General features: G+C 38.8%; 1 long non-coding RNA gene across 1 annotated transcript; it reads right to left on the bottom strand.

The window, feature by feature from the left end:
- Window positions 1-2,574: 2,574 nt before the first annotated feature.
- On the bottom strand, window positions 2,575-13,735 carry LOC131255921 (uncharacterized). Its single transcript, XR_009176517.1, has 6 exons — window positions 12,821-13,735; window positions 10,177-11,905; window positions 4,885-5,186; window positions 2,953-3,203; window positions 2,783-2,848; window positions 2,575-2,669 (listed from the first exon to the last, which is right to left on the bottom strand). It is a non-coding gene; the product is annotated as an uncharacterized LOC131255921 (long non-coding RNA).
- Window positions 13,736-16,152: the final 2,417 nt, after the last annotated feature.

The following is a 16,152-nucleotide window of genomic DNA, read 5'->3' as shown; positions in this document are numbered from 1 at the left end:
TTGAGTTACCCGGTGTACAATCGGCGTCTGTACCACGGGAGCCAAGTAGCCGACAAAGAATCTTATTATATCTTCAATTACTCAAGGGAAAAGGGATAGGTATTTTTTATTTTTTATTTACTACATAACCTTGTATGTGATTACATGAGACCCCGGATCTTACAGTGCCGTATGTGCCTTAAATTCACACCGTCCAACCGTTTTCCAAAGCTCATTTTAGGGCATGACCCTATAGGGACCCGCTTATTAAGCTTCAGTAGGATTGAACTGCCGACGGAAAGTATTAATTACTGGACGACAAAAGGATGAAAGAAATGAGGGGAAAATGATGGGCACGTTCTCACCAACAACCTATGAATAGATGAGGCAAGCAATCCAGTTCCCTCACACTATCAACCTACTTTCGACTAAGTGACGGCCTATAGCTCCTCTTATCTTAATTTTTCTTCTATAAATTCCCACCCTTATCGACCAAACAAAGGGAGTAATGGCAAGGAACCAAGAAGTGTTCAGAGAGTGAAAGCCAAAGGTTTTCCTAAGTTAATTGGTGAATCTATTAGCAATTTTTACAATGGTTGATCATCAAAGCAGCTCAAATGAAGAGGAGTATGATCAGAAGCATCTGACCATCTCTTTTCAAATAAAAATGTCTGATTTTCCCCTTCTTTCCGCCCATTCAAGCAGATCAATTCCAACTCTATACATTCTCAGTGGTTCTCTTTATTTATTATTATTTTTACTCATTTATTTTCTTTAATTTTATCCATTAGACAAATTATTACAGAATCCCTAAAGAAATTAATAAAATCATGCCAAGTAAAGACCATACAGGTGTATATGCGGAAAATGGTGTCTAATCCCCTTTCCTTTACATAACCATGACCCTCGCTTAGTATTTATGGTGCAGATCGGTATAAGAGTCATTCTAATAGAGGGTTCCTTGGACCTCTCGTCGATTCGATAATTCTATGGATTCTAGCCTACCATAGTTAAGCCACATTTTGGCTAGTAGCCACTCCAAAACATTCTAACACGCCGGATGTACCATTCTATCTCCCTTAGAAATAGCCAAGGAGGTAAAGACAAATCAAACTAATTACTCATACTTGAGCATCATTCCAAAAGTAACACGGCCCGTGAACTTCCATTCATTCTGTCCTCATCACGGACAGGACGAATGAGAAATCCGCGGGGTGGTGCACACAGAATGTGTATCAATTGGGGACGTGCTAGCCCCACTAGTCTAGGCTGATTTGAAGCATGGGGTTTTTCTAATTTCTTTAAGGTTTCATAACTTAGTTCATTCCAGTATAATAGTATTGGTCCTTGCTAACTTCCTAACATACTAACCAACTGACAATTCCAACTCACACTAGTCCCATTTCTTTTTTGTTATTCCAATATCTACTAGTCCAAATACAATTAGTTACTTTCTGCATTCTAGTAATTACTAGTCCTGTTTCATTTCCCACAATTCTTGTACTCATTTGCATTTGCATTTGATTATATTCTATAATCCAGCATATATTAGTCCCTTCATCTGCTTGCCACTTAATTTCTGTATTTGACTCTATAAAAAAAACTTCAAAATTTTTTTTAAAAAAATCAGTAAAATAAAAAAGAATGAAAAAAAACACACAAAAAAGAGAGCAAAAAAGATAACCAATTATAATAAAGTAGTGGGTCACTCTGCAACTATTGTGCCTAGAAATCAGTTGTGGGTTCGCTGCCCTGCGCAATTATTACATACTTACCAAAGAATCATTGGAATCCGCATGCAAGCATTTATATCAACCCAGAGTGACGATCATTCAGACCCACCCGACTTATCAAGACTATAAGACTTTCAACCAGCCGCATCCATTGTAACACCCCAAACTTTTCATTGACAAAAAAATAGGGCAACGCTGACGGCTAAAACCCGTCAGCAATGACCTTCCCCGACGGCTTTTCGTCGCGTCGGCGTTGCTTGCCAACGGCTTTTAGCCGTCGGTGTCTTCGACGGCTAAGGGCAACGCCCAAAACCGTCAGCGTTTTTGAAAGTTTTAGCCATCGGCCTTTTCTCATTAATTAAAAAAATTAATAATGAAAATTAATTTTTCATTGCCTAATCAACGCACACATCCAATACTAGATATACCCATTTCTCCAAAACACTAAACCAACCAACCTATTTGAGAAGTTTACAAAAGAAAATGATGAAATCAAAATCAGATTTATCATCCAAATTCTAAACATACAAAATTTGTATTTCCTTAAAAAAATGATTAGTTTCAAGTTAAAGATGAAAATGCATTTTGGCCCAAGAATACCAAAGTTTCTCTCTATTTTACAGACATTAACTATCTGTTCATATATTGGGCAATATTGTATGTGCATTCGCCCAAAACAGACGAATCTAATTGACATTCAGATCATGTTTATGAGAGTAATGCACTGCCCAAAACAAAATCAAACTGACTAATACATGCTTTGAGCAATGCATTTTTAAAATAATAATTGATGGAATCAGCAAGAGTGGAAAAACTCACAAAACCGAATCCCCTACTCAAATCCTTCATCATTAAGCATCACTTTGCTGAACTTGTTTTGCCGAAGTACCAAAAATTTCACATAATTTGTTGTCATCAATAGAGTCAACGAGGTTTTTTCACATACACGTTCAAACCCTGCAAAGTACAATATGTTTAAGATTACGACTTCACCATAAGTTTGACAACAATCACAGATCAATACAAAAAGAAATTACTCGAAACTTTAGAAACTGTTGGCTATGCCTTACCTTGAAATCGCAACTTAGCATCTGCTCTCGTTCAGCCTTCTTTTGAGCCCTTCCTACATGGAGATTCTTTAATCTTGGCCAACAAACAAAGATCCTACTGTAAGTATTCATTTGAACAAATGATCTTGCAAATTAGACAAACAGAAATAACTACAATGAACATAACTTACCCAGTTGTGCACCATTCATGGCCTACATAGCCTTCTTAGTGTCTTTTGGCAACTCGAAGCTAACAAACCCAAAGCCCTGGGATTTCCCATAATCATCCTTCATTACAATAGCATTGATTATATTCCCAAATACACAACTTTTCCCAAAGAGATCATCAGTCAACCCATTTTCCAGATTCTTTACATATAGATTAGTGAACTCAGGTTCTTGATAGGCTGATTGCTTCTCAGTCTTCATGAAAACCCAAATGCTATCATGCAAACCAAACCCTATTTTAGAAAGACAAATAAATGAAGGAAAATCTTCAAGCCCAGTTCAAACAGGAAAAATAGAATAAAATTAAATAATATAGCATCTCTTGTCATTGGTACCACACCCAGATTCATAGCTTCAATTATAAGTGTAAATGCTGTACTTTTGACATACCATTGTTATAACTGGGAAAGTGAAAAATAATTTTCTGCTTGTTGAAGGTGATGAAGGCACCACCTTTTCTTGCCTTCACATCTAGAGTCGTTTGTTTCAATTTGTGGGTGAATGAATGTGTAAAGAATTTTTTTGTAGTGATTTATTTCGTATCAATTCCTTCCTTGTCACTGGCTGATCTTGCGAAGAATGTACACACCCAAAACAACACTTTGTTGAGCCATTTCATTAAACACTTGGCAAACAACATCAATATCAAAATAATTGAGTCACCGAGCTGATTCAATTCGAGTTGAGGTTCGATCCAAGTTGAGTCGAGCTCGGGCAAGCTCAAATTCGACTCAAAATTTTTTCAAGCTCAAAAAACTAACCTAACTAGATCCGAATCCAATTTCGAGCCGAGGCGAGTTGAGCAAGCTAACCGAGCTAACTCGACTCGTGTACAACTCTAATGGCAGGCCCAAGCTTGATGTATATATTTTATATCTGCCTACTCTTTCTATTATTCCATATCATTTTAGGACACTATACCAAAAATGAAGTAGATCCAATTAACAGGTAGACGATACTGTAGTAAAAGTGGTGATTGACGATTAAGGAGCCACAAAATTTTTAGATGAAGCTGATATTTGTACCTTCATCCAGGCTTCTGTGACCTTAACAACAGATTCGTTGGCAAAGAAAAACACGGCAGAAAATGTTGAGGCATTCAGTACAACTCTTTCCTAGAGCTGGGTCTACCCAAGATTTGTATTTCTTCATTTTTGGGATCATGCCCTAAAATAATATGAAAAATACACATGCACAATTAGAATACAGAATACATACATCAAGGCGGGCCCACAATAAGGGTTGCGCTGTCCTGGGTGAGGCTGTGTTCTCACCTGATTTGATCCTCTCTATAATGCCTACCCTGATATATGTGTTTTACCACGCGGTTCATCCATTTTGCTGAATCATGTTAGGTTATAAGCTAAAAAATAAAGCAGATCTAAGGCCCATAGTGGGGGTTGAACGCCCACCATTGAAAACTTTTTGATCAAGGTCTCCTTTGTGCTGGTTTATGGGACCTTATGGACGGTGGGATCTAAAAAGGTTTGAACAATGAGTGTCATTATCAGCACTGCTACCTGGAGAAGATCCATACCCTTCTTTAGCAAAGATAGACCAATAACCAAACTGATAAGAAATTTTCTATACAGTTGGCAGATTTCTATACATATTTGGTAGAACAACTTTCTTGCATGCCATTAGTAGGAACAATTGATGTGATTAACATCAAAGCTCATGGAAGAGACATTGAAGCATAAAAGCTATAACAACATAACTTATAAGTTAAAACAACATAACTTCTTTTACATCAAGCCATTTATCTTGGAGATTCTATGCCTTGACAGCTAAGAATTCTGAGCAGGAAATATACGCCCAAAAATAACCAGTAAAATGTGATCTATGGATAACTGACAAATGAATCTAGCTTAGAAACTTTTAAATATCGTACTTACTTGAAATGTTCCTTGTGCAACACCTAATGGGCGGACCATCAATGAAGAGATTTCAAAAATAATTTGTTCACTAAGTTCACTTGGCACATAACCAGGAGCAACTTCTGATGCATTTTCAACAGAATTTTGGTCATTTGCAACTTCAACATCTTGGTAACCCATCGATTCCTGCATAGATTGCTTGGCAGCAGCTGAAAGTGTCTGCTGATTCACCCCTTTCTGTTCCATACTCGATGTACCATCCTCAAAATGACTGTTTTCCATCCGCTCATCATCGTCTTTTCTTTCTTCCATTGAGATTCCTGCCATCATGATTGTAGGAAGGCCAGCTCATGAGAGTACAATTCTCAGAAAAAAAAAAAAAGGACATGGACCAACACAAATGGTTGAGATGAATGTTAAGTGCAGCTTTCAGGCCATGCAACATCGGCATGTGGATGAGTAGACGAAATTCAGAAAATTTTGCAAAAAATGAACAGTAGCCTGGCTTATGAAAAGGATGATAACAAGGGGTTGAATTAATCTACAATAAAATGTGATTATCAGCTTATTTCCAAAACTTACATATTTTCTCCAGTTTGATAGTCAAGGTATTTGCTTGCAAGCAGAAGCACCCAATTTTTCATTAATGAATTCCTGCACATGAATAAAATTTCGGATTTAGATGTTCTCATCATAGGCATTGTCCAGACCCTTTCATGAGCTTGTCATTTCTAAGGTTGATCTTACAACAGTCAACAGTTTTATAAGCTGGATTGCTGATGGAACTTAAGCATCCATGAATCTGGCAAAATAATCAAAACATTTATGGCCTAACAGATATCAAACTTCCTAACTGATTTTGAACTACAGAATATTGATTATGACAGACAACCTGTAACGCCCTAAACTCTTCGATGCTCGAGTATCGAAAGTTCTCGCGCGTTACCATGAGAGTCAATGTAAAACGTATATGAGAATGATACCAAAATCAAGGCATCTGACCCTTGAGTTGAAAATAAGACCATGCACACGTGAACCGACACAAACTTTCCCTTAAATAAACTAGTAGATAACTCTCCATTCATAACTATTTAGACATAAGTTCTTTTATAAAAATTGTCTAGAAACATGTCTACAATCATGTGGAACCATTGGATCTCCCAAAACTCCTATATCAGAAGTAATTACGAAAACCCCATCACCCTAGACCCTTGAATTCCAAATCACATGGGTCCCATGATCCGGTTCATGTAAAATCTTATATCAAGCCTAATCATCATAAATTGAACGTACATACCAAGAGTCAGCCATTGGATCATCAAGATCGATGACTAAACATAACAATTGATGATATGGCCCACATAGGACCAGCCCTAGTTCCCCATTTCTGACACGGACCTTAATGTCAGCCCGCTAAGACTAATGAACGGAGCCAATTTACTCTAAACCACATGTGGACCCCACAGTAGGAGCAATGTACGCACATGGACTCCGCATAGCCGCGGTACACCGTAACTATAAGAGGTCAAAGTCACCTTGACCCGATTGACTCTACAAAACCTCTTCTCGCAGCGGACAATCATCCGCTGGAAGATTCGTGGGCCACCAACATCACCTTTATGGATGATCAGGACCATTCATTGCAACCAGAGGGAAAAACCAATTGGACTCTAGGTTTCTCCGCATGCCGTCCAGACCTCCACGTACGAACACAGTCTGTCGCAGATCACCATGCATCAAGAGATCTGCAAATCGGCAATCTAGGTGGGCCACCATTTCGGCAGATTTGAGTAATCTGAACCGTCTATCGAGTCTAGCTCTCAACCCCAACCAAGAACACAAGATCTAGTAGGACCCATGCAAGCCGTTGTGTGCGCAACAGCAGGTACAAAGGGGAGCCTTTTCTGTTTGAAATCTGCAAAACCCAACGCACAGGGATCAGCAACCCAACCAATGGCGAAATCAAGGTCGTTTAAACCCATCCCTAAGCGATTCCGACCACTCCAATGAAGGTCGTTCGGAAAAAGATCCCGCACCAGGGTCGCTAGACAAACCGTTTCTTTAGGCATGATCCGCGACCAACTCTCTACGTAGAAAGAGAGGCTCCGTAAACAGATCACACAGGCGGCACCTTGCGTAAGGAATATGCGCAGGAATTCCGAGCATTCCCATGCCTATAAAAACCCATCTCCCCACAGTCGTGAGAACATAGCAAAGGAGAGAGAGAGAGAGAGAGAGAGAGAGAGAGAGAGAGAGAGACTCCGTTCACCCAGACTGGCAGTCGTCCAGCAAGGAGAGGAGTGAGAAAAAAGAAGAGGAGAGAGAGAAGGAAAGAAGGAAAAGAAATTAAAGAAAGAAGGAAAGAAAAGAAAAAAAAAGAAGAAGAGGGAAACCGGCAACACTCGACGTCCGAGGTAGGTCACGTCCAATTTTCCCTTCTAAACCCCTTCTTCCCCTTCTTGCCAAATCTTGATTAGACCAGCTAACGAGTAATAACCATTCACAAGTTGTTAAACACTAGGTTAAGGGTTTAATACCTCGACACAAACCCACCTTCAAGGAGAAAACAACACTAGAGGCGAGGGTTTTATCCTTTAAGCTTACATTAATTTAAGTAGTTATATTTATCCTGCCTTTTTATGCCTTCATGTTATTTTATCCCGCCTTTTATGTAACTTTTGTCTTAATTGAGTTAATGCATTTATCTTGTTCCTGCCTTTTATCTTTTATGTTCCTTTTTATCTGTTCTCAAATTTTCATTACTTTCCCTCTGTTTTCATTTTAAATTGTCATAACAATTATTAGCCTTTTGGGATTTTAACATGATATCCATTTCAAGGAATCTTCCTGAATTTATGTGAGGCTAGGGATACGAGCCTTGCACTTGCCTTTAATCTTCTTTGAGATGGTCATTGCCACTCGTCTCTTATTTACCTTAAAGGCTCGAGCAGGTGTCTTGATATTCCTAAACTCTCATGGTTCAAGGGTTTCTCTCTTGGTGCAAGTACTATGTCGCGAATCCCTCCTCTAGCGATCGAATCAATATCGTGGGCATAATGCATTTTCGGTAGCGGCCCTATGGCAACATATAATTTCATATTTCACGGGTGATGGTGCAACAACTGGTGCATGTAAATCATTATATATGCGTGATACATCAGTTCTTTCTTTTGGGGGTTGGATGTCGCATTTAGTCGCTCCAATCCGGTCTTTCTTTTGGGGGTTGGATTTTGCATTTAGTCGCTCCAATCCAGTCTTTTAAGGGTTGGATGTCGCAATTAGTCACTCCAATCCGGGTTGCGTGATTCACCTGGTCATGTGTGGTGTTCGTCTTGGGATAACCGCATAAATCCATATTAAATGTGGGACACGCCAGTGAATCTCCGTAGTATGAGATGTAGGGCGAGTCGAACAACTATAATCGTATTCCAAATTATGGCGATCGCTAAGTGAGATAAACCGCATATACTTTGCTAGGCATGCATCTCATATAGATTGCTTGTGCATTGATACCTCTTATAGATGTGGAGTACAGGACGTATCAAAACCTTTACACTGTTAATCTTAAAGGGTAACCATCACTATGAGTAGGGCATTGACCCTCTCCCAACCGTACAGATATTGTAGGTGACGTACAAGTCAAGGACCCAGAAGACCCGACCCTGGCAGAAAACTTTACTGAATAGACTAGGAAGATTAATTTATGGTTTACTTTCTTTATAATTCCGTTGCGCAACTCAGAACTTGTATTAAGCTCCCATTGTGAGAGCATTTGATGATTTATTTGACCTTGGAATAAAGAATATAGTTAATTTTATTCTTGTGAATGTTACCTTCTTGAATTTATCTGGATGTAGTCTATAACAAATATAAGATGCGATCTCTAAAGTATCCAAGTTTTACATTATTAACACCCGGTTTTCTCGGACTTGAGTATAAACTCTGGCCATGAAAATTCAGGATGTTAAACAACCCAAGCAGGATATTTTGATGCCTATAAAATGAAAAAAAAAAAAAAAAACCTTCTGTTGTATTTGCCCAAGAGGTATTTGCAAGCTCCTTTGCATGCTAAGGAGCTTAGCTCTACAATAGTATCCTAAAAAAGAAACAGCATGACATTGCAGATGATCCGGTGCAATCCATGTAAATAACAGCTCAAGCTGCTTTCTCACAAACAGTGAAACTCCCTAGGTTGATGGTAATGCTATTTGTGCAGTTATCAGTTTTGTAATTGCCAACTAGCCAATTCGCCAACTCAAACATGCATGTTATTTCATGGGTTGCAAGTAACATGAACAAATACCAACAAGAAATTGAACATTAATGCTGAAGGAAAATTTGAAACTGCAATAAGAATATATACAGGATCTACTAAAATTGACATAGATTGACAAATTCTTCCATGAGTCCTATATTGATAATTGCAATACATGTGGAAAATTGCTGAATGGGCCATTACTAAACATGGGAGAAGTTCAACATAAGATGATCTAGCCAACATGAATGCAATAGGAAATAGATAAGCTCTCCATTTCCTCTGTGTAGCTTATCTTTAGAAACATTTGTGGACGGAAACATATACCAATACCACTGAGTTCGCCCCTCAGATAGAATGGATGAATTGATGCATGTTTCTGAATTTCAATCCACCAATACCAGATGGGCCCTCTGAATGCACATGTATCCCTTCAAAAATAATTATAGAATCACTTTCCACCTGCAGATTTCTAAGACCCAAGCTATAACAGGTACAAAGCCCATCCACTATTGCACACACCTCTGCTATACAATCTAAAAGCCCTACGGTAATGGTGGACTAAAACCTTCCAAGGTAAATTTTGAGAGTTAAAAAGTTAATTTCTGTTGTTGGATCCTTCAAGATATGCCAACAATTATATTTGCAATCTTCAAAACCTTGCCATTTGCAAACTGTCTACAACTGAGTACAAGGTACTACATGAATATATGTCAAAATGTCCAAGATAAGAACCTGTGTATGATTAAACCATACCTTAAGTTATAATTGAATTTGACCTTCAAAGACTTGTGAGAAATTTCTTAGACAAACCAAGTTCATGCATCGTGAAAGAAATTGTGAAGCTAAAAACAGAAATTAAGATAAACCTTTTGCCCTAATTAAGCACTAGAGATTCAAAAGAAGATTTAAAAAAATGCCTTGCAATAATTCCTTTTTTTCTGCCATGAAACCAAAGCATTACAATCCATGAATTCTGCAATGAAACCAAGTTCATCCATCATATATCCTAAAAAGCAAAAAGGAACAAAAAGGGGGGAAAATAAAAGGCATACGACATCCTGTGGCCCTCAAGCCGGCCATTCCTACTAACGGAATAGCAAACCCCTGCTCCCCCGTAAGCCAGGATTGGAAGCAGAAACCTCAGAGATGAACAACCCACTCCTCGTCTTGGGAGCTAAGAAACCCAGAAAACACATCAAGCAACCCCAAGGCCATAAAGCCAGCACAACAAGCATTAATAAATACTCTCTTCTCGCATGCAATAGAAAGACAATGCAAGCAAGAATGAATGCAGCAAAGAATTATCTGAGACAATGAGAGTTATTTTCAGATGGAAGGGAAGTGGCATTAGAGCTAGTGGTGCAAATGACCCACGGCTTGAGTTATTCAACTGATAGTTCCATTTTGTTGCTAATGGCGGTAGTTCACAGTTGATGCATGTGGTGATAGGTACTTCTCTGGATACAGAAATTAAATGACCAACTTTATAGAAGCGAAGACTTGAATGAGGTAGCATCTCTGTATTCAAAGCTGAACGGACAAGCTAAAAAGGAGATGATGGTTGGCGAATCCGGTGTGGTCCAGTCAATTAGGAGAGGCTAGAAAGGGGCAGCGAATGACTGGCACACTAGTAACGGAAGCAAATAAATGAGGCTGGCCATACAGCAGAGATCGTAAGAAGTTCAATGTTCAATCACCCCTGTACCAGCAATCTGCCAGTTTGAATGGGATCATGGCCCCAGTGGCATCTGCAGCTATCATGACAACCTGTTTGCATGTGCCCCAAGTTGATTCGGGTCGGTTATTCCAGCAGCCAGCAGGACTGGCCACTGTGCACTTGGGAAGGGTCAGAGGACAGAAGCTGTGGTAGGTGGGCTCCATTTTCCACCCAAAAAGAGAACATTAGTGACATGAGAATGGGACCTACTGGTTCTTCTCTTCTTTTCTTTTTTCTTGATTTTTTTTTTTCAAGTAAACTTGACACCGTTCTAGTTCTTAACCCAATATCGATTTGTGCTGCGTCCAAATGCACCCTAGTCTGGTACAACTCATCAACAAAATCTCTTTGATAAATAGCAGCCATAACTTCCAACCAAAGAGTCGTGAGATAAATACCTCTTCGATTCAATCTTCAAAAACAAAATAAATAAATAAATAAATACCACTTAGAAACTCTAGTGCTTCATCAAGCACTAGGTTAAGTAACTGATCGTATCCTTTCAGAGTCCCTGTCACTATCGGAACAAAAAGATTAGTCAGTCATGCACTTTACGTTGGATTAAGAGTAACCACATGTCATTTAAATCATATAGAGAAACCAAAAATTAAAATTTTATGCAAGCTAACCTTCTACATACCTTTCAATAAGGGTGGGTGTAAGATGTAAATAGTGGTTCCCTGTCTGAACTTGTCCTTTCAACTCTCCTTTCAAATAATATTCCTATTTGTATTGGCACATCTAATTGAAGTGTTTTGACTGTTCAGACTTTAAAGGAATTTCTTGTTGTTGCTGAAGCTGAAGTGAGGTCATTAACTTCACTTATTCTGGGGTGGTATGTATCAGTTCTTCACTTAGATGATACTAGTTAAAATTTACGAAATGTTTATGCTGTTGACAAAAATATTTGGTACCGAACATGATTTCTGGGCTGGATGTTTGACAGGGTTGAAATGCAGATGCACTGGCCATTTATTTTGGAGAAGATCCTGCTCGCTGCCCATTGGAGCAAGGTCTTTCTCATTCCAGTAGTCTTTTTATTCCCCTATTCTGCTTTTGTAAATCTGAAATCAAAAGGAGAAAAAACTTTTTACCGGTTCCTTGTGCCATCACATACAGTTTTACTTGCGTTAATAGTGCCACTAAATCATTTCCTAGCTTGGAATCATGAATTTATCTGCTGATATTTTTGAAAAAAATGATTATCAGAGTCTTTCTTGTTGCCCAAAATGCAATACATTGATCTGATGTGATATATTCTCTCGAAAATCTCTCTGGTGAAAAATTGATCCCATTGTTATTTCTAATTCAGCCATCGGTAGATGGATGGAAATTTTAAAATTGACAGACACCAGTATTGTGGTTTAGTTAGTCTCTGATGCAGCCTTGGTGAATATTTGGTGATACTCAATGATGTTGGTTCCTGGTTAAAGGTAGATATCCCAGAAATCTCTGCCATTGGAATACACTGGCCATCCACTTGGCACCACATCAGATGTGGACTGTGGGTTGTAATTCCCCACAATTATCAGATTGATAGTATCATCCGATAGGGAGTTTTTGAGGCATGCCCATCAGATGATTGGACCCACCAGATGAATGGATTAGGTTGCCAAAGACAGCCCCAGCCTGTACAATTGCCAGGTCAAAAAAAAAAAAAAACATTTCTTTCAATCGAGCATCATCTGATACTTCATTCAATTAAACATGGTGAAATACAAAGGGGCGAAAATTATTAAAAAACAAAGGTGAATGGAAAAGAAACCGAAGAAAAAGAAAAAGAGAAGAGGACCCTATCCATTAATGTCTACTTATCAATCAATCAATCAATCAATCATCATCTAAACCTTATCCCAACTAATTGGGTCAGCTGCATGAATCCTTTTCCACTATTCCACTCTATCACATAACTTCAGTTGTTTGGGTTAAAAGAAAGAAAGTAGAGTGAAGAAAAAGGACACAAATTGACAATGTGATACCTGTAAAACAGAGAAGAAAACAGAGAGAACGTAGCTGTGAAGCACCATTGACACATATATGGTACCCACCATGCTGCCAATAAATCCCACTGTGAATGGAAGCCTCCGCGAAAAAACAGCCAGAGAAGATTTCATATTAACTACTTAAAGAGAATTCAAATGGGTTTCAATTTGCAAAGGGACATGCTCCATAAAGAATGTTTTTGACTGCCATCCTAGGACAAATGGATAAATAGATGGTTGAAATTAAAGATGAATTATATGGGCCCTGCTCATCAAAAGAAATGTACATACAGGATTCCCTGAATGCAGGGCCTATGATTCAGTGATGCAAACCATTGATGTGATGACCCTAAATACGGATGAGGGATGCACCAGAAATCTGCCAGACATGGAGATCCTAGTCCATTGATCTTTGCCCTTTTCAGATTGAATGTGGACTATAGCTGCACTTTTCACCAAACCATGTATTTCTTGTTTACTGGTACATGGGTTGAGCTCATTCAAAACAGAAGATTCTTGGGCATCCATCATCCAAAGGGCCACCATATCAATGGTTTGGATCAACAGAAAAGTGCCTGACATGCAGGGACACTCCTCTAGTACCAAACTGTAAGAATGCTGATGAGCAAGACCATATAATTCCTCAAAACCCAAGCATATCGTGATTCCCTTTTCTTTTTCACCTCATCCAATGCACAAGATTCCTACAATTTTAACTGACTGTTCTCATCAACTGCAATAAGGTGGACCTAAAACCCCCTTCTTTTTTCTAAATTCACCCACGTCTTAAGTTTGCAGATAATTCAAATGAGGCCAGATCCAATACAAAGCTTTCTACATTCATATTAACGTACAAAATGCATCTAACTGAATCTAAGTCATCTAAGAACATTTTAAGTGCATCTACATAGGGACTTATATGGACATGGATGCATGTAGAGAGTGTTTTTTTTTTTTTTTGGTTTTAAATGTTAACCTTAACATACAAAGCTTTGTATTGGATACAGGCTCTATACAAACATATAGATCGATCAGTCCAACTGGACCTAGACTATTGCAGATTTTGGATAACTATTAAATAATTATTGCAATAGATTAATTAAGATGTTAGGAGGTGAGATACCTCTCTTGAGAACACGTGCAAAAGCTGATTCTTCGAGCCTTTGAGTGAGAAGAACGATCCTACGATAAAGGCACAACCGACGGTAAAATAAAGAGCAAATTTTTGAGGCATCAGCACCATGACTGGAAGGAACATGGTGAATGCGATGAAAATGAAGAAAATTCTGGCTGCCAGGAACAGCCCAAAGTACATGAGAGATTTTGCAGAAGGAATGCTGCTAGTAGCTGACTGGAAGTTGCCTGGTAGTCCCCAAACTCCTTTTGAAACCCTAGTAATATCACACTGACATACAGAAAACTAAGAAAATACTTCCACGCGGAAAACATTATATGCAGCAATTAGGGGTGTGTTTGGATGAACTATCTAATTAAATTGCATTAATAAAGTGGAACGGCCAAAGTATGATTACCATCCTTAGACAAGAAACATAGAAATACACAAGGGGGAATGAAGAGGCCCTTCTAGATAACACATTGGCTATCTCATGTGCCTCCCTACCTACATCAGCAGACGATATGTTTAATTTTGAAGGAATAAGGCAAATTTCATCAAAAGCATATTAGAGCAGGCTCTGAATGACCCTTGCTCATTTGCTCCCCAATTTATGACGTTTGAGGAGTCTCTTTCAATGATCACTAGCCTGGACCACGCTCTATTAACTTCAGCCTTTCTTTCAAAAGAAGGGCTTCCCCCTTACATTGCATCTCCCAATCTAGCTGGTCGAGAGAAACTGAAAATAATAATGTATGTTCAGAAGGCCTTGGGAGGAGACTTCAAAATTTACCTTCAGCTATCCTTCCGAAGGACACTTCCAATGTGGCACAAAATTGGGGAACGATGCTTCACTATTCACCACCAGTGACCATTTGAAATAGAAGTCCAAAGTCAATATCCCTGTAAATTCGGTGCAGCATGTGGCCTGATATGCTAGGTTGCTTTTGATTTGACAGTAATTCTCTCCACTGGTGCCTCTTTATAGTTGAATATACAGTTATTCCTGTACTACTGGATTTCCCAACACAAAGCCAACATAAGCGTTCTCCAAAATGTCCTACCCCTTTCTTTAAATAGGCCTCCTTCACAGCTAGATAGAGCAAGGCAAAGGTCCTCTCACATACCCAATTCATGTTGAAAGTATTTAGGAAGTGGTCCCATATCTTCATCGCTTGGGTCCAATGGATGAACAAGGTGGGTTGTTTCACTCCTTTCACAAGAAGGGGATGCTAGGAAGCCCTAACCCCTGATGTGTACAAATTGAGAATTGTCTGCCATTGCCATCCGAGGAAGGTTTCTTTGGGGATAAGAAGACCAAGCGCAGGGCGTGAGGAAACCTCCAAATTTTGTCAACAATAAAGAGGAATGAGCTTGAGATCTATTTCCAAATTCAAAAGCATCCTCCCTTTGGCTTTGGGGCTTGAAAATCTCACTAACCTCAAAATGCTCTATCTGGTGGATTTGCCATTTGCTTTTCTGAGAGGGCTAACAAAGGATGGGTTTAATGAATTAGTCAATTCCATTCAGCACATTCCACTCATAAGATATATAGATACTAAAAAAAGGAGTTATAGGGACTTTTCATGACTCTGAGAGAACCTTCAGTTGATAATTTTGTTCTCTGTTTTTTTTTTTTTTTTTTCTCATGTATTTTTTTTTTTTTTTTAGCATTTTTATAGTTGTACAAAGGATGGTCCCTCTTTGGGAAGAGGACCCAGCTGGTCTGGATGGTGGCCTAGGCCTATGTAGGTTAGGAGGTTATTTGTGGCAGAAAATTAAGGGCTGTTACAACTGAATCAGTGGCATGTATTAACACAAATGGACTGCCTCCTTGCCAGTTTTTTTTTTCTTTTTTTCTTTTTCCTGGTTTTATAATAGTTTATACAATAGACGAGGCCTGCCGCTTTTCGTGGAGCTTGTCTAAATGAGATTTATATCTTTCCAAATTTTCAAAGTGGTGTGCTCCTAATTTTCTAAAAAGCAAAGTCCCAGTTACAAGTGGTGTGCTCCCACTTTTCTGAAAGTTGGTAGGAAGCTGTTTAATATATAACACTATGGAGTAAGCTTATTTCATAACAACAACGTATCACGGCTCTTTTTTGGTATACCTTATCATGAAAGTCAGATGACCTGAAAGCCAGTCAAATGCAGCTGTTATTTGAGCTGTCATGTGACTTTGGAGGCTTGTGGGTAATAGCCAGTCAAATACAGC

The sequence above is a fragment of the Magnolia sinica genome, chromosome 9, assembly GCF_029962835.1.
Source record: "Magnolia sinica isolate HGM2019 chromosome 9, MsV1, whole genome shotgun sequence".
NCBI lineage: Eukaryota > Viridiplantae > Streptophyta > Magnoliopsida > Magnoliales > Magnoliaceae > Magnolia > Magnolia sinica.
The sequence above is the reverse complement of the archived record's forward strand: the minus strand, read 5'-3'. Positions and strand labels throughout refer to the sequence as shown.